At 47.1% G+C, this 12571-nt stretch overlaps 1 protein-coding gene across 1 annotated transcript in view; it reads right to left on the bottom strand.

Annotated features, from left to right (window-relative positions):
- LOC137384478 (ras-associating and dilute domain-containing protein-like) overlaps positions 1–12571 on the bottom strand; it is a 215555-nt gene that overhangs the window by 192073 nt on the left and 10911 nt on the right. The window lies entirely within an intron of this gene.

Raw genomic sequence — 12571 nt, 5'->3', positions numbered from 1 at the left:
GTCAGTGCAGGAATCCCCTGTGGCTATCCCCCTCTCTAACAAGTATACCGTTTTGGATACTGTTGCGGGGGAATGGCCTATCAGGGGAAAACAGCAGCAGCCAGAGCAGTGGCACCATGGCTGGCACTGTTGTTCAGCAGGGAGGGACAAAGCACAGAAGAACAATAGTTTTAGGGGACTCTATAGTCAGGGGCACAGATAGGCACTTCTGTGGACGTGAAAGAGACTCCAGGATGGTGTGTTGCCTCCCTGGTGCCAGGGTCAAGGATGTCTCTGAACGGACAGGGGGCATTCTGAAGGGGGAGGGTGAACAGCCAGACGTTGTGGTACAGATCGGTACCAATGATATAGGCAGGAAGAGTGACGAGGTCCTGCAGGGGCAGTTTAGGGAGTTAGGTAGAAAGTTAAAAGACAGGACCTCTCGGGTTGTAATCTCTGGATTACTCCCTGTGCCACGTGCCAGTGAGGCTAGAAATAGGAAGATAGTGCAGCTAAACACGTGGCTGAGCAGCTGGTGTAGAAGGGAGGATTTCAGATATCTGGACCATTGGGATCTCTTCAGGGACAGATGGGACCTGGACAAGAAGGATGGGTTGCATCTAAACTGGAGGGGCACAAATATCCTGGCTGCGAGGTTTGCTAGCGTCACTCAGGAGGGTTTAAACTAGTGTGGCAGGGGGGTGGGAACCAGAGCAGTAGGACAGCAAGTGAAATAAATGAGGGGGAACTAGTAAATAAGGCCAGTAAGACTAAGAGGAAGAGCAGGCAGGGAGATGTTGCTGAGCACAGCGGGACTGGTGGTCTGAAGTGCATTTGTTTCAATGCGAGAAGTATAACAGGTAAGGCAGGTGAACTTAGAGCTTGGATTAGTACTTGGAACTATGATGTTGTTGCTATTACAGAGACTTGGTTGAGGGAAGGACAGGATTGGCAGCTAAATGTTCCAGGATTTAGAAGCTTCAGGCGGGATAGAGGGGGATGTAAAAGGGGTGGGGGAGTTGCATTACTGGTTAAGGAGAATATCACAGCTGTACTGCGGGAGGACACCTCGGAGAGGTCGTGTAGCGAGGCAATATGGGTGGAGCTCAGGAATAGGAAGGGTGCAGTCACGATGTTGGGGGTTTTCTACAGGCCTCCCAACAGCCAGCGGGAGGTAGAGGAGCAGATATGTAGACAGATTTTGGAAAGATGTAAAGGTAACAGGGTTGTAGTGGTGGGTGATTTTAACTTCCCCTATATTGACTGGGACTCACTTAGTGCTGGGGGCTTGGATGGGGCAGAATTTGTAAGGAGCATCCAGGAGGGCTTCTTGAAACAATACGTAGATAGTCCAACTAGGGATGGGGCCGTACTGGACCTGGTATTGGGGAATGAGCCCGGCCAGGTGGTCGAAGTTTCAGTTGGGGTGCATTTCGGGAACAGTGACCATAATTCAGTAAGTTTTAAGGTACTTGCTCTATGGCAGCGAGGCCTGGACAACGTATGTCAGCCAAGAGCGACGTCTCAATTCATTCCATCTTCGCTGCCTCCGGAGAATACTTGGCATCAGGTGGCAGGACCGTATCTCCAACACAAGTCCTCGAGGCGGCCAACATCCCCAGCTTGTACACGCTACTGAGTCAGCGGCACTTGAAATGGCTTGGCCATGTGAGCCGCATGGAAGATGGCAAGACACATTGTACAGCGAGCTCGCCACTGGTATCAGACCCATCGGCCGTCCATGTCTCCGCTATAAAGACGTCTGCAAACGCGACATGAAATCCTATGACATTGATCACAAGTCGTGGGAGTTAGTTGCCAGCGTTCGCCAGAGCTGGCGGGCAGCCATAAAGACGGGGCTAAATTGTGGCGAGTCAAAGAGACTTAGTAGTTCGCAGGAAAAAAGTCAGAGGCGCAAGGGGAGAGCCAACTGTGTAACAGCCCCGACAAACAAATTTCTCTGCAGCACCTGTGGAAGAGCCTGTCACTCCAGAATTGGCCTTTATAGCCACTCCAGGCGCTGCTTCACAAACCACTGACCACCTCCAGGCGCGTATCCATTGTCTCTCGAGATAAGGAGGCCCAAAAGATGGATAAGGATAAGAGTAGTCCTCGGGTGAAGGTGCTAAATTGGGGGAAGGCTAATTATAACAATATTAGGCAGGAACTGAAGAATTTAGATTGGGGGCAGCTGTTTGAGGGTAAATCAACATCTGACATGTGGGAGTCTTTCAAACGTCAGTTGATTAGAATCCAGGACCAGCATGTTCCTGTGAGGAAGAAGGATAAGTTTGGCAAGTTTTGGGAACCTTGGATAACACGGGATATTGTGAGCCCAGTCAAAAAGAAAAAGGAAGCATTTGTAAGGGCTGGAAGGCTAGGAACAGACGAATCCCTTGAGGAATATAAAGACAGTGGAAGGAACTTAAGCAAGGAGTCAGGAGGGCTAAAAGGGGTCATGAAAAGTCATTGGCAAACAGGATTAAGGAAAATCCCAAGGCTTTTTATACGTATATAAAGAGCAAGAGGGTAGCAAGGGAAAGGGTTGGCCCACTCAAGGACAGAGAAGGGAATCTACGTGTGGAGCCAGAGGAAATGGGCGAGGTACTAAATGAGTACTTTGCATCAGTATTCACCAAGGAGAAGGACTTGGTGGATGATGAGCCTAGGGAAGGGAGTGTAGATAGTCTCAGTCATCTCATTATCAAAAAGGAGGAGGTGTTGGGTGTCTTGCAAAGCATTAAGGTAGATAAGTCCCCAGGGCCTGATGGGATCGACCCCAGAATACTGAGGGAGGCAAGGGAAGAAATTGCTGGGGCCTTGACAGAAATCTTTGCATCCTCATTGGCTACAGGTGAGGTCCCAGAGGACTGGAGAATAGCCAATGTTGTTCCTTTGTTTAAGAAGGGTAGCAAGGATAATCCAGGAAATTATAGGCCGGTGAGCCTTACGTCAGTGGTAGGGAAATTATTAGAGAGGATTATTCGGGACAGGATTTACTCTCATTTGGAAACAAACAAACTTATTAGCGAGAGGCAGCATGGTTTTGTGAAGGGAAGGTCATGTCTCACTAATTTGATTGAGTTTTTTGAGGAAGTGACAAAGATGATTGATGAGGGAAGGGCGGTGGATGTTGTCTATATGGACTTTAGTAAAGCCTTTGACAAGGTCCCTCATGGCAGACTGGTACAAAAGGTGAAGTCACACGGGATCAGAGGTGAGCTGGCAAGATGGATACAGAACTGGCTCAGTCATAGAAGACAGAGGGTAGCAGTGGAAGGGTGCTTTTCTGAATGGAGGGATGTGACTAGTGGTGTTCCGCAGGGATCAGTGCTGGGACCTTTGCTGTTTGTAGTATATATAAATGATTTGGAGGAAAATGTAGCTAGTCTGATTAATAAGTTTGCGAACGACACAAAGGTTGGTGGAGTTGTGGACAGTGATGAGGATTGTCAGAGGATATAGCAGGATATAGATCAGTTGGAGACTTGGGCGGAGAAATGGCAGATGGAGTTTAATCCGGACAAATGTGAGGTAATGCATTTTGGAAGGTCTAATGCAGGTGGGAAGTATACAGTAAATGGCAGAACCCTTAGGAGTATTGACAGGCTGAGAGATCTGGGCGTACAGGTCCACAGGTCACTGAAAGTGGCAATGCAGGTGGATAAGGTAGTCAAGAAGGCATACGGCATGCTTTCCTTCATCGGTCGGGGCATAGAGTATAAAAATTGGCAAGTCATGCTGCAGCTGTACAGAACCTTAGTTAGGCCACACTTAGAATATTGCGTGCAATTCTGGTCACCACACTACCAGATTGACGTGGAGGCTTTGGAGAGGGTACAGAAGAGGTTTACCAGGATGTTGCCTGGTCTGGGGGGCATTAGCTAGGAGGAGAGGTTGGATAAACTCGGATTGTTTTCACTGGAACGACGGAGGTGGAGGGGTGACATGATAGAGGTTTACAAAGTTATGAGCGGCATGGACAGAGTGGATAGTCAGAAGCTTTTTCCCAGGGTGGAAGAGTCAGTTACTGGGGGACATAGGTTTAAGGTGAGAGGGGCAAAGTTTAGAGGGGATGTGCGAGGCAAGTTCTTTACACAGAGGGTGGTGAGTGCCTGGAACCTGCTGCCAGGGGAGGTGGTGGCAGGTACGATAGCGACGTTTAAGAGACATCTTGAGAAATACATGAATAGGATGGGAATAGAGGGATACGGTCCCCGGAAGTGCAGAAGGTTTTAGTTTAGGCAGGCATCAAGATCGGCGCAGGCTTGGAGGGCCGAATGGCCTGTTCCTGTGCTGTACTGTTCTTTGTTCTTTGTAATAATCCAGAGATTATTAACGCTAAGGTTCTGCTTTTTAATTTAGTGCCTAGCTCCTCATACTCCCTCTGCAGAATCACTTTCCGAGTCCTCTTTATGTCATTGGTACCTCCATGGACCACAGCCACTGGATCTTCTCTCTCCCATTGCAACTTCCTCTCCAACCCTGAGCAGAAGTCCCATACCCTGTCACCGGGCAGGCAACACAACCTTCTGGACTCTCACTCTTGGCTGCAGAGAACAATGTCTCCCCCAACTTGAACGGCTTCCTGTACCATGGTGCCATGGTCAGTCTGCTCTTGTCCGTACAAGCTGCAAGAACCTCGAACTTATTGCTCAACTGCAAGGGCTGAGGCTCCTCCACTTCCACCTTCTCGATCCCCTTACATGCCTGACTTGCAGTCGCACCCTCCTGTCCCTGACCACTGGCCAAATCAGTAGACCCTATCCTATCGGGTGTAACTGCCTTCTGGAACAAAGTATTCAGGTAACTTTTCCCTTCCCTGATGCATCACAGTGTCTGCAGCTCGGCCTCCAGCTCACTGACTCTGAGCCCTAGCTCCTCAAGCTGCAGACACTTACTACAGATGTGATTGTCATGGATTGCTGTGGCATCCAGGAGCTCCCACATGCTGCAGCCATGACACATCACCTGTCCTGCCATCTTTATTGTGTTAATTGAATTAGATTTACTTTTGAGTATTGCTAAAAATAGAGACATTCTGTCAAAACTTTTCGTCTCACACTCATTAGGACAATTCATAAGAATACCAATGTACGGGAAACAACAAATTTATGCTGTATGAGAAGAGAGTGTTGATTGGTTGGCAAGTAGACTCTGATTAGTAGAGGCGTTGCCATGGAGAATGTACCAGTTTTGATGACTGACAATTAACTGCCAAGCTTTGTTTGAAGTTTAAACCAGGCAGCTTGACTCTGACTGGTTGAGGCATTGCCCTGAGGAATGAACCAGCAAATGGCTGTCACTTATTTTGTTTAGCTGAAACAGGCAGAATGTGTGTACATGTTCTTTCTGTTTGTAAAGAACAGGACCTTGTGCATTAATATATGTAGCTTCCCGCATGCGCAAATGAGCCGCACTGCAAGCCCGACTGACAATCTTAAATTGGTTGTCAGCATAATTCTAAGCACACTGAGGATTATTCAGCAAATGTTGTCCAATCATGAAATCACATCTAATGTTGGACACTGTGTTTTGAGTTTTGCAAGAACGGGCTGGTTGGGTACGGCCTGTACTTTGCCCGCTGTGAACAGCGAATCAGAACAATCAGAGTCTAGCTGCCTGCATTCAGCAATACTCAAGTTCTGCACTACCAAACGAATATTAATTTCTCTTAATTAATTTATCGTTCCCCTCTGCACCCAATTTCCTCACTCACCAAATTCCGGACTTCACACTCTTGTGCACTCAAGCAGCACTCATTTGGCCCCTCGGCTTCATTCCGGCTGTCTGTAGAGCAATCCAGTCAGTCCCATTCTCACGCTCTATCCTTGTAGCTCTGCAAGTTTATTTCCTTCAAATCCTCACCCCATGTCCTTTTGAAATCATTGATTGTCTCTGTCTCCACCAACCTTGTGGGCAACGACTTCCAGGTCATTACGACTCACTGCGTAAAAGACGTTCTTCCTCACATCCCACTGTCTCTTGCACAAAACCTTCAATCTGTGTCCCCTAGTCCTTGCACCATCAGTTTTTCTTTGTCTACCTTATCTAAATCAGCCATAATCTTGTACACCTCTATCAAATCTCCTCTCAATCTCCTTTGTTCCAAGGAGAACAATCCCATCTTCTCCAACCTAACCTTGCAGCTAAAATCCCCCATCCCTGGAACCATTCTGGTAAATCTCCTCTGCACCCTCTCAAGGACCCTCACATCCTTCCTAAACTGTGGTGACCAGAACTGGATGCAATACTCCAGTCGGGGCCTAAGCAGAGCTTTATAAAGGTTCAGCATAGCTTTCCTGATTTTTGTACTCAATGCCTCTATTTATGAAACCCAAGATCCCATATGCTTTTCTAACCACTCTCTCAATATGTCCTGTCACCTTTAAAGACCGAATGTACATGCACCCACAGGTCCCTCTGTCTAGCAGCATCTGTGGAGCGTAAAACAGACCTGAAACGTTAACTCTGTTGTTCTCTCCACAGATGCTGGCTGACCTGCTGGGTCTTCCCAGCAATTTATGTTTTTATTTCTGTGTTTTCTAATGATGCTTTGAGGCTGCTGAGATTAGTGCTCTGGAGAACTGCTCACTGTTATTATCCACTTGGCCTCTGGTGGCTTCTAACTAGAACAGACTGGATATTTGGCATTGGCAGGAATCACTTTCTCCCCATGTCACATCGAGATTCCGGGCCTGAAATTAATCTTGGGCGGTCTCATAAAAACAGCCGATAGTGAATGAGCAGTTCCACCTGATTCAAGACTTCACAGAATTGTTGCAGCACAGAAGGAGACCATTCGGCCCATCATGCCTGCACTGGCTCTCTGAAAGAGCAACTCCCTCAGTTCCATTCCCCCGCCATCTCCCTATAACCATGGACATTCTTCCTTTTCATATAACTGTCTAATTCCCTTTTGAATGTTCCAATTGAACCTGCCTCCACCACACCCTCAGACAGCACATTCCAGACCTTAACCACTCGCTGTGTGAAAAAGTTTTCCTCATGTCACTTTTGCTTCTCTTACCAAATACTTTAAATCTGTGCTCTCTCGTTCTCGATCCTTTCACGAGTGGGAACAGTTTCTCTCTATCTACTCTGTCCAGACCCCTCATGGTTTTGAATACCTCTATCAAATCACCTCTCAGCCTTCTCTTCTCCAAGGAAAACAGTGCTAACTTCTCCAATCTATCTTCATAACTGAAATTCCTCATCCCTGGAACCATTCTCGTGAATCTTTTCTGTACTCTCTCCAATGCCCTCACGTCTTTCCTAAAGTGCGGTGCCCAGAATTGGACACAATACTCCAGCTGAGGCCGAACTAGTGTCTTATACAAGTTCAACATAATGTCCTCGCTCTTGTACTCTCTGCCCCTATTAATAAAGCCCAGGATACTGTATGCTTTATTAACTGCTCTGTCAACCTGTCCTGCCACCCTTAATGACTTATGCACATATACACCCAGGTCCCTCTGCTCCTGCACCACCTTTAGAATTATACCCTTTATTTTATATGGTCTCTCCATGTTCTTCCTATCAAAATGAATCACTTCACATTCTCTGCATTGAACTTCATCTGCCACTTGTCTGTGTCCTTTTGAAGTTCTACACTATCCTCCTCACAGTTCACAATGTTTCCAAGTTTTGTATCATCTGCAAACTTTGGAAGTGTGCCCTGTACACCAAGGTCAAGCTCATTAATATTTATCAGAAAAAGCAAGGATCCCAACACTAATCCCTGGGGAACTCCACTACAAACCTTCCTCCAGCCCAAAAAACATCCATTAACCACTACTCTTGTTTCCTGTCACTCAGCCACTTTCATATCCATGTTGCTACCGTCCCTTTTATTCCATGAGCTACAAGTTTGCTCACAGGTCTGTTGTGTGACTCTGCATCAAATACCTTTTGAAAGTCCATGTTCACCACATCAACAGCATTGCCCTCATCGACCCTCTCTGTTACCCCCTCAAAAAACTCCAGCAAGTTAGTTAAACATGATTTTCCCTTGACAAAATTGGATTGCTAAGATAACAAGTTTTGACTTTTTTTTTCGTTTGGTTTTTCAGTAGATTTATTGGGAATCTAGAATAGTGGGAATGGAGGTAAAGGCAGTTGTATGTTCCTCCTGCAGAATGTGGGAGGTAGGGGTCGCCAAGAGTGTCCCTGCTGACTGCATCTGCGGGAAGTGCACCCAACTCCAGCTCCTCGCAGACCGCGTTAGGGAACTGGAGCTGGAGCTGGATGAACTTCGGATCATTCGGGAGGCGGAGGGGATTATTGACAGGAGTTATAGGGAGGCAGTCACACCTCAGGTAAAAGAAGTAGGTAGATGGGTTACCGTCAGGGGAAGGAGAGGGAACCAGCAGGCAGAGCAGGGATCCCCTGTGGCCGTTTCCCTCAACAACAGGTATACCGTTTTGGATACTGTTGGGGGAGACGACTTACCAGGGGTAAGCAATGGGGTACAGGTCTCTGGCACAGAGTCTGTCCCTGTTGCTCAGAAGGGAAGGGGGAAGAGGAGCAGAGCATTAGTCATTGGGGACTCCATAGTTAGGGGAACAGATAGGAGGTTCTGTGGGAACGAGAGAGACTCACGGTTGGTGTGTTGCCTCCCAGGTGCCAGGGTACGTGATGTCTCCGATCGTGTTTTTGGGATCCTTAAGGGGGAGGGGGAGCACCCCCAAGTCGTGGTCCACATAGGCACCAACGACATAGGTAGGAAGAGAGATGGGGATTTAAGGCAGAAATTCAGGGAGCTAGGGTGGAAGCTTAGAGCGAGAACAACCAGAGTTGTTATCTCTGGGTTGTTGCCTGTGCCACGTGCTAGCGAAGAGAGGAATAGGGAGAGAGAGGAGTTGAACACGTGGCTGCAGGGATGGTGTAGGAGGGAGGGTTTTGGTTTCCTGGATAATTGGGGCTCTTTCTGGGGTAGGTGGGACCTCTACAAACAGGATGGTCTTCACCTGAACCAGAGGGGTACCAATATCCTGGGGGGGAGATTTGTTAGTGCTCTTCGGGGGGGTTTAAACTAAATCAGCAGGGGAATGGGAACCTAAATTGTAGTTCCAGTGTACAGGCTGTTGAGAGTAGTGAGGTAGGGGATAAGGTTACAGGGACGCAAGAGGGCACTGGCAAGCAAGAACTTGGTTTAAAGTGTGTCTACTTCAACGCCAGGAGCATCCGGAATAAGGTGGGTGAGCTTGCAGCATGGGTTGGTACCTGGGATCCTGATGTTGTGGCCATTTCAGAGACATGGGTAGAGCAGGGGCAGGAATGGATGTTGCAGGTTCCGGGATTTAGATGTTTCAGAAAGAACAGAGAAGAGGGTAAAAGAGGGGGGGGTGTGGCATTGTTAATCAAGGAAAGTATTACAGCGGCAGAAAGGACGTTTGAGGACTCATCTACTGAGGTAGTATGGGCCGAGGTTAGAAACAGGAGAGGAGAGGTCACCCTGTTGGGAGTTTTCTATAGACCTCCAAATAGTTCCAGAGATGTAGAGGAAAGGATAGCGAAGATGATTCTCGACAGGAGCGAGAGTAACAGGGTAGTGGTTATGGGGGACTTTAACTTTCCAAATATTGACTGGAAATACTATAGTTCGAGTACTTTAGATGGGTCTGTTTTTGTCCAGTGTGTGCAGGAGGGTTTTCTGACACAGTATGTGGACAGGCCAACCAGGGGCGATGCCACATTGGATTTGGTACTGGGTAATGAACCCGGCCAGGTGTTCGATTTAGATGTAGGTGAGCACTTTGGCGATAGTGATCACAATTCGGTTAGGTTTACCTTAGCGATGGGCAGGGACAGGTATATACCGCAGGGCAAGAATTATAGCTGGGGGAAAGGAAATTATGACGCGATTAGGCAAGATTTAGGATGTGTAGGATGGGGAAGGAAACTGCAGGGGATGGGCACAAACGAAATGTGGAGCTTATTCAAGGAGCAGCTAATGCGTGTCCTTGATAAGTATGTACCGGTCAGGCAGGGAGGAAGTTGTCGAGCGAGGGAGCCGTGGTTTACTCAAGAAGTTGAAGCGCTTGTCAAGAGGAAGAGGGCGGCTTATGTTAGGATGAGACGTGAAGGCTCAGTTAGGGCGCTTGAGAGTTACAAGCTAGCCAGGAAGGATCTAAAGGGAGGGCTAAGAAGAGCAAGGAGAGGACACGAGAAGTCATTGGCGGATAGGATCAAAGAAAACCCTAAGGCTTTCTATAGGTATATCAGGAATAAACGAATGATAAGAGTTAGAACAGGGCCAATCAAGGATAGTAGTGGAAAGTTGTGTGCGGAATCAGAGGAGATAGGGGAAGCGTTAAATGAATATTTTTCGTCAGTATTTACAGTAGAGAAAGAAAATGTTGTCGAGGAGAATACTGAGATACAGACTACTAGGCTAGATGGGATTGAGGTTCACAAGGAGGAGGTGTTAGCAATTTTGGAAAGAGTGAAAATAGATAAGTCCCCTGGGCCAGATGGGATTTATCCTAGGATTCTCTGGGAAGCCAGGGAGGAGATTGCAGAGCCGTTGTTGTTGATCTTTAAGTCGTCATTGTCGACAGGAGTAGTGCCGGAGGACTGGAGGATAGCAAATGTTGTCCCCTTGTTCAAGAAGGGGAGTAGAGACAGCCCTGGTAATTATAGACCTGTGAGCCTTACTTCGGTTGTGGGTAAAATGTTGGAAAAGGTTATAAGAGACATGATTTATAATCATCTTGAAAAGAATAAGTTCATTTGCGATAGTCAGCACGGTTTTGTGAAAGGTAGGTCGTGCCTCACAAACCTTATTGAGTTTTTCGAGAAGGTGACCAAACAGGTGGATGAGGGTAAAGCCGTGGATGTGGTGTATATGGATTTCAGTAAGGCGTTTGATAAGGTTCCCCACGGTAGGCTATTGCAGAAAATACGGAAGTATGGGGTTGAAGGTGATTTAGAGCTTTGGATCAGAAATTGGCTAGCTGAAAGAAGACAGAGGGTGGTGGTTGATGGCAAATGTTCATCCTGGAGTTTAGTTACTAGTGGTGTACCGCAAGGTTCTGTTTTGGGGCCACTGCTGTTTGTCATTTTTATAAACGACCTGGATGAGGGTGTAGAAGGGTGGGTTAGTAAATTTGCGGATGACACGAAGGTCGGTGGAGTTGTGGATAGTGTCGAAGGGTGTTGTAGGGTACAGAGGGACATAGATAGGCTGCAGAGCTGGGCTGAGAGATGGCAAATGGAGTTTAATGCGGAGAAGTGTGAGGTGATTCACTTTGGAAGGAGTAACAGCAATGCAGAGTACTGGGCTAATGGGAAGATTCTTGGTAGTGTAGATGAGCAGAGAGATCTTGGTATCCAGGTCCATAAATCCCTGAAAGTTGCTACCCAGGTTAATAGGGCTGTTAAGAAGGCATATGGTGTGTTAGCTTTTATTAGTAGGGGGATCGAGTTTCGGAGCCACGAGGTCATGCTGCAGCTGTACAAAACTCTGGTGAGGCCGCACCTGGAGTATTGCGTGCAGTTCTGGTCACCGCATTATAGGAAGGATGTGGAAGCTTTGGAAAGGGTGCAGAGGAGATTTACTAGGATGTTGCCTGGTATGGAAGGAAGGTCTTACGAGGAAAGGCTGAGAGACTTGGGGTTGTTTTCGTTAGAGAGAAGGAGGAGGAGAGGTGACTTAATAGAGACATACAAGATAATCAGAGGGTTAGATAGGATGGATAGTGAGAGTCTTTTTCCTCGGATGAGGATGGCAAACACGAGGGGACATAGCTTTAAGTTGAGGGGTGAAAGATATAGGACAGATGTCAGAGGTAGTTTCTTTACGCAGAGAGTAGTAGGGGCGTGGAACGCCCTGCCTGCAACAGTAGTAGACTCGCCAACTTTAAGGGCATTTAAGTGGTCATTGGATAGACATATGGATGAAAATGGAATAGTGTAGGTCAGATGATCGGCGCAACATCGAGGGCCGAAGGGCCTGTACTGCGCTGTAATATTCTAATTCTAAGAAGAAAAAAAAAAAAAAAATTGTTTTGGCTTTCCTTAATTAACCCGCATTCGTCCAAGTCACTATTAGTATGGTCCCAAGTTATTGTTTCTAGAAGCTTCCCCACCACCAAAATTAAACTGACTGGCCTGTAGTTGCTGGGCTTATCTTTACACCCTTTTGTGAACAAAGGTGTAACATTTGCAATTCTCCAGTCCCCTGGCACCACCCCAGATTCTGAGGAAGACTGAAAAGTTAATGGCCAGTGCCTCTGCGATTCCACCCTCACTTCCCTCAGCATCCTTGGATGCATCTCATCCGGTCCTGGTGCCTTATCAACTTCAAGTACAGACAGCCTATCTAATACCTCCTCTTTATCAATTTTAAATCCTTCTAGTGTATGAATTACCTCCTCTTTCACTGTGACCTGGGTTGCATCTTCTTCCTTGGTAAAGACAGATGCAAAATATCCATTTAATACCTCAGCTATACCCTCTGCCTCCATCTGTAAATCCCCTTTCTGGTCCCTAATCGACCCCACTCCTCCTTTTATCACGCTTTTACTATTTACTATTAGTACACGCTTTTACTATTTAGTAGTTGGCAGGAAAAAAGACAGAGGCGCAA

The sequence above is a fragment of the Heterodontus francisci genome, chromosome 26, assembly GCF_036365525.1.
Source record: "Heterodontus francisci isolate sHetFra1 chromosome 26, sHetFra1.hap1, whole genome shotgun sequence".
Taxonomy (NCBI): Eukaryota; Metazoa; Chordata; class Chondrichthyes; order Heterodontiformes; family Heterodontidae; genus Heterodontus; species Heterodontus francisci.
Note: the sequence above shows the minus strand (reverse complement) of the source record. Positions and strands in the feature narration are given on the sequence as shown.